The sequence below is a fragment of the Salarias fasciatus genome, chromosome 23 (genome assembly GCF_902148845.1).
Source record: "Salarias fasciatus chromosome 23, fSalaFa1.1, whole genome shotgun sequence".
NCBI lineage: Eukaryota > Metazoa > Chordata > Actinopteri > Blenniiformes > Blenniidae > Salarias > Salarias fasciatus.
Genome location: NC_043766.1, coordinates 28,557,047 through 28,570,335, shown reverse-complemented (window position 1 = coordinate 28,570,335; position 13,289 = coordinate 28,557,047).

The window sequence follows — 13,289 nt, the reverse complement described above, 5'->3', positions numbered from 1 at the left end:
GGCATCCTAAACACATGCCTGAGCAACCTCAGCTGGCTACACCTCACTGGACACATCCAATATCATGACATTTTGTATTTAGTATTTCTAGGAAAATTTTACTGAATATCTTTTACAAGTGCACAAGATCTGAAACTCTTAAGTACCATGTCTCTTTACAAATGCAGTGTTATAAACATAAGAGCAATAAATTAACATTTCTACCAGCTGATTTTTGACTAGACAAGGTTGTGATAAACCTTTGTATAATTCTAACACAAAAGAATTGAAAGCTGAAGAATCACAGAAAAGGTGAAGAATAAAAACTTAAGAATAAAAACTGAAAAAGGAAGAAAGAAAAATAAAAGTTTTTTCCTGCTCGGTCCACCTGGGTTCATGGTAATACTATAGAACGCAAATAAACTTAGACCTCATGAACCCTTTCAACTTCACGGGGAGACTCCAAGCTGTACCCAGATCAACAGAGAGATAAAACCTCTTTGGAAGAGCATGAGCCATGTGAGAGCCTCCTCCCAGTTAGTGCATGGCAAAACTTTAATGGGAGGCCCTGTAATCAAAATTCAAAAGCATGTGTGGGATGCACACTTTTACAAAGGAGATCCGTGCATGTGTGTCAAAAAAAAAACCAAAGAAATATGTCAACAAATTACTTTTGCAAAGGCTTACACAGCGCTCACACACATGAATATCTCTGCCCACACAAGCAATATTGTGATCCTGCAGGAAAAAATCATGCTTTGAGGGCAAATCCACTGGCATTGCTGTCCTGCTCGTGGTAGTTTCACTTGCCCTGTCACGAGCAAAAAATCTTCATTGTATCTTAAATGTAATTGACCATGGTCCGCATGTCTTGTGATTGAAAACAGGTTGAAAACACTTCCAAACTTTAGTTAACCTTAATTCGTCAGGCACCTTTCATAATAATTAAAAGCAACACAAAGTGCTTTACAGCATTCACAAAATAACTAATAATTAATAATTCTACATTTATTGCATGTGTGGAATGCAGTTTGTATGTCAAAGCTTTGTGTATTTTACTTATTCATTCATTAGTGGTTGTTTTTTTAACTTTGGTTTTGTGACTTTGTATTGCGTTGCATGATTGGAAAAAAAAAACCCTGCTTCCTGCAGTCACACTGCTGACGTGTTTACTTGCTGAAATAAATTGCTGCTGTGTTTACTAGTCAACAGAGTAATCTGATTACTTAGTGGAATAAGCTCAGAGATGAAATGTGAAAAATCCTAATAACAGACAACAGTCAATCACAAGAAACGAGGACAGTAGCCAGTTACATTTACAGGTACAAAGCTGACTGGCTCTGCCCACTTACTGTCAAACAGATTATCTGCTGGTGAGCAGAAATTCTTCTCGTGAGAAAGCAGATGAAACTTCCTCGAGCACGACGCCAATGCCAGTAGCTGTGTGCTCAAAGTATGACTTTTTTTTTCCTCGCAGGGCCACAGTATTGGTCGCGTGAGCAGAGAGAGCAATGGATTTGTGGAATTATAAATGTGCTTTTATCCACTAATGTGATTGACTTCAGTTCCGATCATTTGTTTTCAGGGACACGCTGCGAACGGCAGGACATTGAAAATGCAGACATTGCCTCCAATGGCAGGTGGCTCTACAATGATGGTGAAGAAGTCCGTTACAGATGCAGAAACAGCAGCAAACAATTCACTGTGACCTGTGATGAAGGTGTCTGGACAGGAATTGAAAATTGCTCAAGTAAGGTCATGCAAGTATTGTACATGTACAGCTTATGGACTCATTATGATAGGAGTTTGGTGTGACTTTGAACAGCGACGTTTCAGTGGTCTTCATGTCTAAAACTTAAATTTGTGTAAGATTTATATACTGAAGAGACCCATTTCAGTTAGACTGGGGATTTGAAGCAGTTTGATCATTATGGTCTTTTCAACGAGGAAGAGATTTGTGCCCTGGAATGAAAACATAACTGCATTTGTTTTTTATTAGTTTGTTTGTTTGATGGATTGATTCAAAGAAGCCTTGTTACTGATGTTACAAGATTAGGCAAAACTGACTTTGGAACTAAATCTCTCTAAGCTCGCTCACTAGTAATGCTGACATGTTAGATGGCAACAAATACTGGTTAAAAAAAAAAAAAACATCTATAACAGGTTATTAAGCTGGAGTGATGTATTTTTCCAGTGGAACAACAATAAATTACTAAATAGGTGTTTCTGAAACTGGTATTTCATTAATATCAGCAATGAAACATTATGCTGTTCTGTTTATATTATATGTGAAGAGCCATGTAGGAGCAATGGAATACCAAATGATATTACCCATTCTGTTCAATAGCTTGAAACGTCTTTTGTGTGATGCTACCAACCTGGCTGAAAATAACAGGTATTAGTGTTAACAGTGGCACATTGCAATGCTGATTTGATTTGTTAATATTTTAAAGGCCCACATTTCCACAAGGTTTTTCAGGTAAAATTTCAACTGACAGTTGTTCCCTCCTTTTCCACAGAATAATTATAGATTTGTTGTCTCTCCAACATCCCTGTACCACTGTAGACATTAACTTCACAAGAAGCCCAACACCAAAGTCATTTTCACACCAACCTACAAACCTGTGTGGCTGACGTAGAAATGCAGCACATATCTTGTCATTTGAACCCGCGATAGCCAATTGTGTAACTGTTTTTAAATGTCGGTCCCTCGCAGGCATTTCAACTATAAGCTTAACGCATCAGCTAACGCAGATAGCCCATATGACAACGTGGTTACTGGGTCCACATGCAGAAGATAAAGAGTGCAGGCTGCTTCAAGATGAAAGTGATCATGCAAATATGACCTCTGACCTCTGAGAAGATCAGAAGCAGGCCAGAGAGGGCTTCAGGGCCCAGACAACCGACAGAAATCCCAGAGCCCAGATCCAAGTCACTCCCCAGGCAGACGTCCATGCACTGGTCCAGAAGGGAGCAGAGGAAGGCCCCGGCCAGGACCCCTGGCGGCTACGGGGCCCGGGCCCCAAGGGGACCAAGACCGATAATTACAATAATTTGACTGACCTGTTAGAATATTGGTTTCTGAAAGAAATACCGTTGCCTTGTCCAAACACCTGACCACACCAAAAAACAAAATACTAACAATACAAAAAGTAAAACATGACTCACGTCTCTACTTTGTCCAGTCCTGCCGACAACGCCAAAATGTGGCAGGAGCGTATGGTTTTGGGAAACCAAGTTAGATGTTCGGAGAGAATGATTTTTCAACGCCACCTGGAGAGTAGGCTCCAGGACCAATTCAACCAGTACAGAGTAAGGCCGCGCTAGGTGTGGACATGAAGCAGGACGTGAGACATAATATACAAAAATACAAAATTAATTTTATTCTTAAAGTCACAGATGTTAAAGTAATGTAGGCCTATAGAACACTTCTTAATTATTTCAGCTTATTAAGCACAATAAAAAGGAATCACAGGAACACTTATAACGGCGAAGGATTGATACTGCAGTTAAGTTGGTTGTTTTACAAAATAAATAATGCACAAAAACAGCAACACATGCAAAAGTAAATGGGAAGCAACAAATTAAGCACAAGCCATGCAAAGCAAAATATGAACGACAAGCAAAAAAAATAACATGCAAAGCAACGAAACAAAAAGCAAGCAATAAGCAGACTTTGAACAAAATACAGAACTGCAATGAAATCAAAACTCACCCACTGAAGGAATAGTGCCTGCGACAAAATAAAATAAATATTAGCTGCCTATTCGCACAGTCTGTCCAGATGGAAATAGGCTACTGTAACCTATGACAGAGGACGGCGCAAATTAATCCCAACACCCCTAAACCCCCGGCAGGAGCGTGCAGGAGCTCCGTAGGGGAAGCTAGTCGCGGTGAGCCTGTTATCGGTGCTGGCGAGGTGTGGGCTGCAAGATGTGCAGCCTCAACTTAAACCCTGAAGGTGATGTGGAACATCGCAGGACAAGGCAACGGGTCCTTTCTAGGAGCGGCGGCCCTCGTTGTGGACCGCACACTGGAGATTGGTGCCTACAATGGAGACACGAACAATACAAGGTTGTGGGGAAACTAATCTAAACACAGTTGAATCTTACCTGCTGGAGCAAGCACACGCACACAGGCAGCAGGAGGAGGGGGAGAGCCAATGAGGATATTAGTGGCTTGTCCCTGCTGCAGCTCGGATCTGCAAGCGTAATTTGGAATCAGCATTGGCCCGAGCCAAAAATGACAAAGCAGAACAACGAGCAGCTTACCCCGAGCGAGGAGTCCCAAACTCGGGGCGCAAACCGAAATCGATCGCCCGAGGCACACAAGCGTGCTCCAAACCAGGAAATCTCGGCTGGCTACCAAACGCCGCAACCACCGCACCAAAACCAAACGTGTGTGCGCGCGCAGACCACCCACTAAGCTTATAGGCTCGGTTTGGTGCCACCTTCCAATCACAGCCCAGGTAAGATGCACACCAGCATGCCACATTCGTTAATGGAGTGTATGCATTTGTAGCCGAGTGGTAAGGTGCGAAATGACATGCAATGATATAAACATTAACTTATAACCTGTAAACAATAACAACGCCAGCTGGTATAACCAGCAACTAAACTAAAATAGCCCCGCAGTTAAATAAGGCAGCACAAGTAGGTGGACTGAAGAGGACAGAGGCAATTTAGAAAAATATAACCTTTATTTTACAGTGTATAGCTCAAATAAGACATTTCAGTTTGGTTTAAAATATTTTCCGCCCGAACACCATGCACCATGCACCAAAGTGGGGCAGACAGCAGATTGGATTCCAACACCGATGTGTGAACATAAGAATGTTTTCTGATTCATTGGTTGCATCACACTGAATTACAATATTCTGAATGACTTTAATCTCTATTTAAATTATATTAATCATGTCACTAACAGAGTGGATTTTTTTCTCCAACAAATACAGAAATAAGATGTCATCTGCCACTGCCACCGCTCAGAGGGACTACATATGAACCTGCTTTTAAAAGTGTATTCCTCCCGGGAGAAATTGTGACGGTCACCTGTGGGAGTACATATTGGATTGAGAGGACTGACAAAACCTTCACAGAGGCCACTTGCAAAGGAGATGGGGAGTGGAATATCAGACCAGGATGTCAAGGTAAAAAAATAAATCAATAAAGATCTTCAGAGTCAGATGCATTTTGAGGTTATTGTGTCTTTCTCTGACTCATACTGACTGTTATTTCTGATTAAGTAGTAAAACGTGTTTTTTTTCTGAATATAGAGGTTATATGTTCCAATCAGCGAGACCAGTTTGTGTCTTACTGGGGCGTCTATTACTGGCAACAGAAAAAACTTGGGGACACTGCATCTTATGCCTGTAGGAGGGGCTACAAGAGTACAAATGGTGCCACTCAGGCCACATGCACCAGGAATGGATGGACACCAAAACCCCTTTGTCACGGTATTGTGAAGTTAAATTCTTACTTCCTGTCTTACTGATTATATAGCTGAATTTTATCCATCCATCGATCCATCTGTTTTCAACCAATTTGCTGAGACCAGATGGCAGGGGCTGCAGTCTGAATAGAGATGTCCAGACTTCCTTATCCCCAGACTCCTCCCGTTCTTCTGGGAGGATCCCGAGGTGTTCCTAGGTCAGCTGAGAGACAGTCTCTCCAGCATGTCCTGGGTCTTCCCCGGGGCGTCCTACCGGTGGGACATGCCAGTGAACACCCCCTTATTGAGGTTTCCATGAGGCATCCTAAACACATGCCTGAGCAACCTCAGCTGGCTACACCTCACTGGACACATCCAATATCATGACATTTTGTATTTAGTATTTCTAGGAAAATTTTACTGAATATCTTTTACAAGTGCACAAGATCTGAAACTCTTAAGTACCATGTCTCTTGACAAATGCAGTGTTATAAACATAAGAGCAATAAATTAACATTTCTACCAGCTGATTTTTGACTAGACAAGGTTGTGATAAACCTTTGTATAATTCTAACACAAAAGAATTGAAAGCTGAAGAATCACAGAAAAGGTGAAGAATAAAAACTTAAGAATAAAAACTGAAAAAAGAAGAAAGAAAAATAAAAGTTTTTTCCTGCTCGGTCCACCTGGGTTCATGGTAATACTACAGAAAGCAAATAAACTTAGACCTCATGAACCCTTTCAACTTCACGGGGAGACTCCAAGCTGTACCCAGATCAACAGAGAGATAAAACCTCTTTGGAAGAGCATGAGCCATGTGAGAGCCTCCTCCCAGTTAGTGCATGGCAAAACTTTAATGGGAGGCCCTGTAATCAAAATTCAAAAGCATGTGTGGGATGCACACTTTTACAAAGGAGATCCGTGCATGTGTGTCAAAAAAAAAACCAAAGAAATATGTCAACAAATTACTTTTGCAAAGGCTTGCACAGCGCTCACACACATGAATATCTCTGCCCACACAAGCAATATTGTGATCCTGCAGGAAAAAATCATGCTTTGAGGGCAAATCCACTGGCATTGCTGTCCTGCTCGTGGTAGTTTCACTTGCCCTGTCACGAGCAAAAAATCTTCATTGTATCTTAAATGTAATTGACCACGGTCCGCATGTCTTGTGATTGAAAACAGGTTGAAAACACTTCCAAACTTTAGTTAACCTTAATTTGTCGGGCACCTTTCATAATAATTAAAAGCAACACAAAGTGCTTTACAGCATTCACAAAATAACTAATAATTAATAATTCTGCATTTATTGCATGTGTGGAATGCAGTTTGTATGTCAAAGCTTTGTGTATTTTACTTATTCATTCATTAGTTGGTTTTTTTAACTTTGGTTTTGTGACTTTGTATTGCATTGCATGATTGGAAAAAAAAACCCTGCTTCCTGCAGTCACACTGCTGTGTTTACTTGCTGAAATAAATTGCTGCTGTGTTTACTAGTCAACAGAGTAATCTGATTACTTAGTGGAATAAGCTCAGAGATGAAATGTGAAAAATCCTAATAACAGACAACAGTCAATCACAAGAAACGAGGACAGTAGCCAGTTACATTTACAGGTACAAAGCTGACTGGCTCTGCCCACTTACTGTCAAACAGATTATCTGCTGGTGAGCAGAAATTCTTCTCGTGAGAAAGCAGGTGAAACTTCCTCGAGCAGGACGTCAATGCCAGTAGCTGTGTGCTCAAAGTATGATTTTTTTTTTCCTCGCAGGGCCACAGTATTGGTCGCGTGAGCAGAGAGAGCAATGTTTAAGTGCTTGCAAAAGTAATTTGCTGGCGCGTTTGTTCACAACTTGCATGGTTCTTCTACAGCTTTGCATGCGGATCCTTTGCGCATCCGCATGTCCCATGTGTGCTCTGGAATTTTCACAGCATAATGCTTCCATACATCCTCCAGAGAAAACTCCCTGACCCAAAGTTCATGACTGCAGGTAAGCTTGGCAAGCCAAGCATCAAACAGAGCTTCGTTTTTCAGCTCAGCTCCCTCTAAATCTGTTCAGTAGTGGCTTAGTGCAGCTGTGTGACCAAACTCAGCATCCCTCGTACCATCACATTTGAATAGGACCCGGCGGGGTTTGTCACTTCACCACCCAGGAGCTCATCAAGACTAGTGAAAGTCTAGTAGAATTTTAATCCTATACAAACAGAAAGGATTTGTGGAATTATAAATGTGCTTTTATCCACTAATGTGATTGACTTCAGTTCCGATCATTTGTTTTCAGGGACACGCTGCGAACGGCTGGACATTGAAAATGCAGACATTGCCTCCAATGGCAGGTGGCTCTACAATGATGGTGAAGAAGTCCGTTACAGATGCAGAAACAGCAGCAAACAATTCACTGTGACCTGTGATGAAGGTGTCTGGACAGGAATTGAAAAGTGCTCAAGTAAGGTCATGCAAGTATTGTACATGTACAGCTTATGGACTCATTATGATAGGAGTTTGGTGTGACTTTGAACAGCGACGTTTCAGTGGTCTTCATGTCTAAAACTGAAATTTGTGTAAGATTTATATACTGAAGAGACCCATTTCAGTTAGACTGGGGATTTGAAGCAGTTTGATCATTATGATCTTTTCAACGAGGAAGAGATTTGTGCCCTGGAATGAAAACATAACTGAATTTGTTTTTTATTAGTTTGTTTGTTTGATGGATTGATTCAAAGAAGCCTTGTTACTGATGTCACAAGATTAGGCAAAACTGACTTTGGAACTAAATCTCTCTAAGCTCGCTCACTAGTAATGCTGACATGTTAGATGGCAACAAATACTGGTTAAAAAAAACATCTATAACAGGTTATTAAGCTGGAGTGACGTATCAGCAATGAAACATTATGCTGTTCTGTTTATATTATATGTGAAGAGCCATGTAGGAGCAATGGAATACCAAATGATATTACCCATTCTGTTCAATAGCTTGAAACGTCTTTTGTGTGATGCTACCAACCTGGCTGAAAATAACAGGTATTAGTGTTAACAGTGGCACATTGCAATGCTGATTTGATTTGTTAATATTTTAAAGGCCCACATTTCCACAAGGTTTTTCAGATACAATTTCAACTGACAGTTGTTCCCTCCTTTTCCACAGAAGAATTATAGATTTGTTGTCTCTCCAACGTCCCTGTACCACTGTAGACATTAACTTCACAAGAAGCCCAAAGTCATTTTTACACCAACCCACAAACCTGTGTGGGTGACGAAGAAATGCAGCACATATCTTGTCATTTGAACCCGCGATAGCCAATTGTGTAACTGTTTTTAAATGTCGGTCCCTCGCAGGCATTTCACCTATAAGCTTAATGCATCAGCTAACGCAGATAGCCCATATGACAACGTGGTTACTGGGTCCACATGCAGAAGATAAAGAGTGCAGGCTGCTTCAAGATGAAAGTGATCATGCAAATATGACCTCTGACCTCTGAAAAGATCAGAAGCAGGCCAGAGAGGGCTTCAGGGCCCAGACAACCGACAGAAATCCCAGAGCCCAGATCCAAGTCACTCCCCAGGCAGACGTCCATGCACTGGTCCAGAAGGGAGCAGAGGAAGGCCCCGGCCAGGACCCCTGGCGGCTACGGGGCCCGGGCCCCAAGGGGACCAAGACCAATAGGTGCCGGCCCCACCAGGCACCGGACGACCAGGGCGAGAGCTCAGAGCCCGGGGCCCATGAGCCTAAGAGCCAACCCCCACTCAGGCAGAGGGCCATGACCATACCCAGGAGAACCTGCCCCCACGGGCAGCTACACACCCCAGGCCAGAACCACCCCACCCCCAGCTATTCCAGTCACATACCCCAAGATCCAGGGTATCACAACCCCCCCCCAAAACCATCCCGTCCATTTTTGTGTTCAAATGATCTGTTTGTTGCTCATGTTTTATTTATTCATTTGATTTTTCTTCATACAAATTATGTTCTGAGTGAAACTGCTCGTTTTATGTTGGAAAAAAACTGAAAAAGGTATAAATTAAGATTAAAAAAATGCTGTTATTACTGTATGCATCAATTATCCCAATGTGCACAACTGTACCTGAAGCAAACGTGTGAAGCCAGATTGCACAATGAATTAAAGACAGTTATTCCAAAAGGTTCAGAGTAATCACTGAAGGTGAAAATGCAACTCGTGTCCTGCTAAACTTATTTATGTGTCACTGGTTAAATCTCTTGTAGCTGCTGTGGACTGTGGGAGTCCTCCACCTCTTGACAATGGTGACACCACAGAAACTCTGAAAAACCGCTACAGCCACGATGAAAGGGTTGAATTCAGATGTCAGAATTATCATGTCATGGAGGGTGAACCATTCAAAACCTGCATCAGTGGAGAATGGAGTGGAGACATGAAATGCCTCAGTAAGTCTGACTTTCTGTTGTATCTGCAAAAGTGTATTTTTTCAAAGGGGGAAAAGTGATGAGCACTATCGTGTGGAGACCCGCAGAGGCCAACAGGCAAACCAGGCATTTTACTGGGGCCCCAGCTTTTGCGGGGGCCCCGCTAGGTGCAATTGTGTGCAAAAAAAACTATTTTTTTTTTATGTGCACAGATGGGGTGGGGGCCCGATGAATTTCTTGCTTGCAGCCCCCAAGGACCCTTGCCCCACCACTGCTAACACGAAGATCCCAGGTTCAATTGTAGGTTGGTGTTGGAGGGCCTGTCTGTGTGAGGTTTGCATGTTTACATGTGGGCTTATTCTTCCCTCCAGCCCTCTCTCTTCACACAGCCCGAAACCATGTTGAGCTCCATTTTCATAGAATAGATGCAGATGTAGCGCACCTGCCCTGCTCCTCATCTGTGCTATGTTAATGGACTGTATGCGCTGTATTTTACAATCTTTTCGCATGGCACAGTCCGGTGCAGCACAGTTTACCCACGCCTCCATCCCTCCCACCGGCACAAGTGGCAAAGAGGGAGGAGAGAAGGCGTGACTGGGTTTAATATAGCCAACTGTAATCTTGATCAATCAAATGAATGCCTCCCCTGGCCGTTAAACCTCTTTCAAAATTGGATTATCACCACTTTGCGAATAACTCCTTGCCAAAATTTGGGAAGCTGTGTGCACAATCTCAATAGTGTACGGTCTGCCGCGTGGTTGTTCACGCAGGTGCTTGTAAATTTGGTCAAATTGTAGTTACCACAGTGACCGACTCCCAATCTTCCAAATCATTGATATTCCAGACTTTTTCAGTAGTAATTCCCACTTGCACAAACGACCGCATGGCGCCCGTATGGCGCTCGCATGGCTCATGAGATTGGTGTGCGGCAGGCACATTGCAGTAAACCAGTGAACGCTGTCCGCACAGCTGCAGACATGGCCCGTGCAGCTGTCTGGGTATTACATAATCCTCACACCAATGACCGCTCACCAGTCGCCATACAGCCACGCACTGCCCGCTCACCAATCTCTTTACCCATACAGCTGATCTTGTGATCAGGCCCCAATTTTTTGGTCACATCGCAATGTAGTATTTGTTAGCATTGGTCTCTGTTGGGCTGCAGCCGTCCTTGCTGCTGTGAAAAACAATCACAGACATGAGGTCAAAATCACGGTGCAACCACAGTTCTAATTGTGAAACACATGTTAAATGTGTGAGACACAGAGCCAATTTCACCTCACCACCAAAAAGGACAAAAACAGCAGCAGCAGCAGCTCCAGGAAGCTAAACTTCTCCTAGGAGGAAACCGGTGTGCTGGTCCGACAGGTTCAAGCTCACAGTACTTGCCCAGTGTGTAACTTACCCAAAGTCAGTTGGGATTGTCTCCAGTCTTCAGCAAACCACAAGTGGAGAATATGGTAGTAGTGTAAGATGTTCAAGATGGTTCATGCATCTTGTTGGACATCTGTGTTTATTGTTTCTACATTTATTTCCATGCTGGCATGTTTGTATATGGGGGTATTGGCAGAGGTGTGGCGCCCCCTTGAGTTTTAGATGAGTTTGGTAGTTCAAATGCTTCTGGCTGCTTATTGGTCAGTGGGAACATGTGATGAATGACTAGACGGGTTGAGGAAGTGTGATGTATGTAGTGGAGGGAAAGTGCGATTGAAGTAAAAGCTGTTTGTGACCATCTCTGTGTTCTTCCTTTTCTTTACTCCTTATAAGAGTAAGCCGACCACCACCCATTGAACCCTCACATTACAGTAGTGATGGCTGGATGTGGAAACTCATTTTTTGAACCAAAAATAACTGTAATCATATGTATAGCATGCAATGCATTACTGATTCCTACTAAAAAGCATCTTTCTTCATGTGTGATCTCTTGCAGGACCATGCACTGTGGACACAGAAGCCAAAAGTAAACATAATATTCAGTTCAAATATTCACTTCAAAATAAGCTGTACTTACACCATAATGATGAAGTGGAGTTTGTATGCAAAAGTGGAAGACCTGCACAGGGAAGCCACATGCGAGGGAGATGTCTCGATGGGGAGATTCGCCTGCCAACTTGTGAGTGAAGATCGGGAAACATCTGGATGGCATGAACACAGAAAAATTTTCTGACTCAGAAGTTTCAGTGTTCATTGTGTAGTCATTAAAGGATATAACCCCAATAGTAACTGCTTTCTGCCTTTACATATCTTATAAGAATCAATTTGGTTCCTATCCTTGTTTTTCATTTCATGAATGGAGGAATCACTTTTTTAAAGCAGCTTTGAAGGTGATGACTTTTGATGTGATCCTTAGATGTTGGGAATAAAAACAATTCAGTATTGTCCTCTGTTGTGCTTTGTTTTTATGCTTTTGTATCAGTATTCCCATCTTCTGTTTGACTCATGTATTTTTTTTTCCATGTATCTTTCTACCTTTATTCTCTTGATTTGTTCCCAAATATCTTTCTGATTGAGATTCAGAATTCAGATTCAGAATATTTATTGTCATTGTCATAAAACAACGAAATTGTGTTTGGAGCATCCTTACAAAAGAAAAGAATTGGTGATTCTACAGTGGTCCAGAAGGGTTAGTGTCAATGCAACTGCAAAGTCCACAACACAAAAGCAAAAATCCACAATATAATAGCATAAAGCCACAACAGAGAAGCAAAAACTGAGGAAGCATAAGTGAGACATAGGGAAGAGACATTGACGTCATCCTCTGAACTTCATTCCTCCATCGTCTGTCTCTGACGTCTGTCTCTCTGTCGTTTATTGTCCTCTCAAGGTGTGTACATTAAATGTTGTTATTGGGAGACTATTCAACAGAGATCTATTATAATACACTTTCATTCATTTGACTGAAGCTGTTGATAATGTGGGAAACAGCATACAAATCTATATAATCATGAATGGATTTACCAAAGCATATCCAACCTGTTCAAAGAAATGCAAAACCACTTTTTTGCTGTGCACAAGTGATGCAGTGATGTTAAGACTGAACAGTCTTCATCTTTCAAAAACATTCTCATGTGAGCTGGGAAAACACAACTTTTCTGAAGTGCTTAGGACTAAAACAGAACACACAACAGTGATCAATAGTTTTCACAAATGTTTAAATAGACACACTAAATAAAACAAAGACAGAATGTCAGTAAAATGTAACTACAATTTGGCACTCAGAGAGCGCAGACCTCCACCACAGCTCAAATCAGTCACCAGCAACAATAAGAACACCATATATAATTAAAAAAAAAAAACTTTTATTTCTCCCCAACAGAAACAATGTATGGGAGAAAGCTGTTTGTTGCATGCTCATATCTCAGTGTGTTGCCTCACAGTGACTGACACTCTGGAATCCCCCTATTTTTGTCTGTTCTGGATCCTGGTATCCGGAATACTTAAGTGATCTGGATCAGCAGCTGATATCTCTTAGAGTCATTGAAGAACTTACACTGTAATTT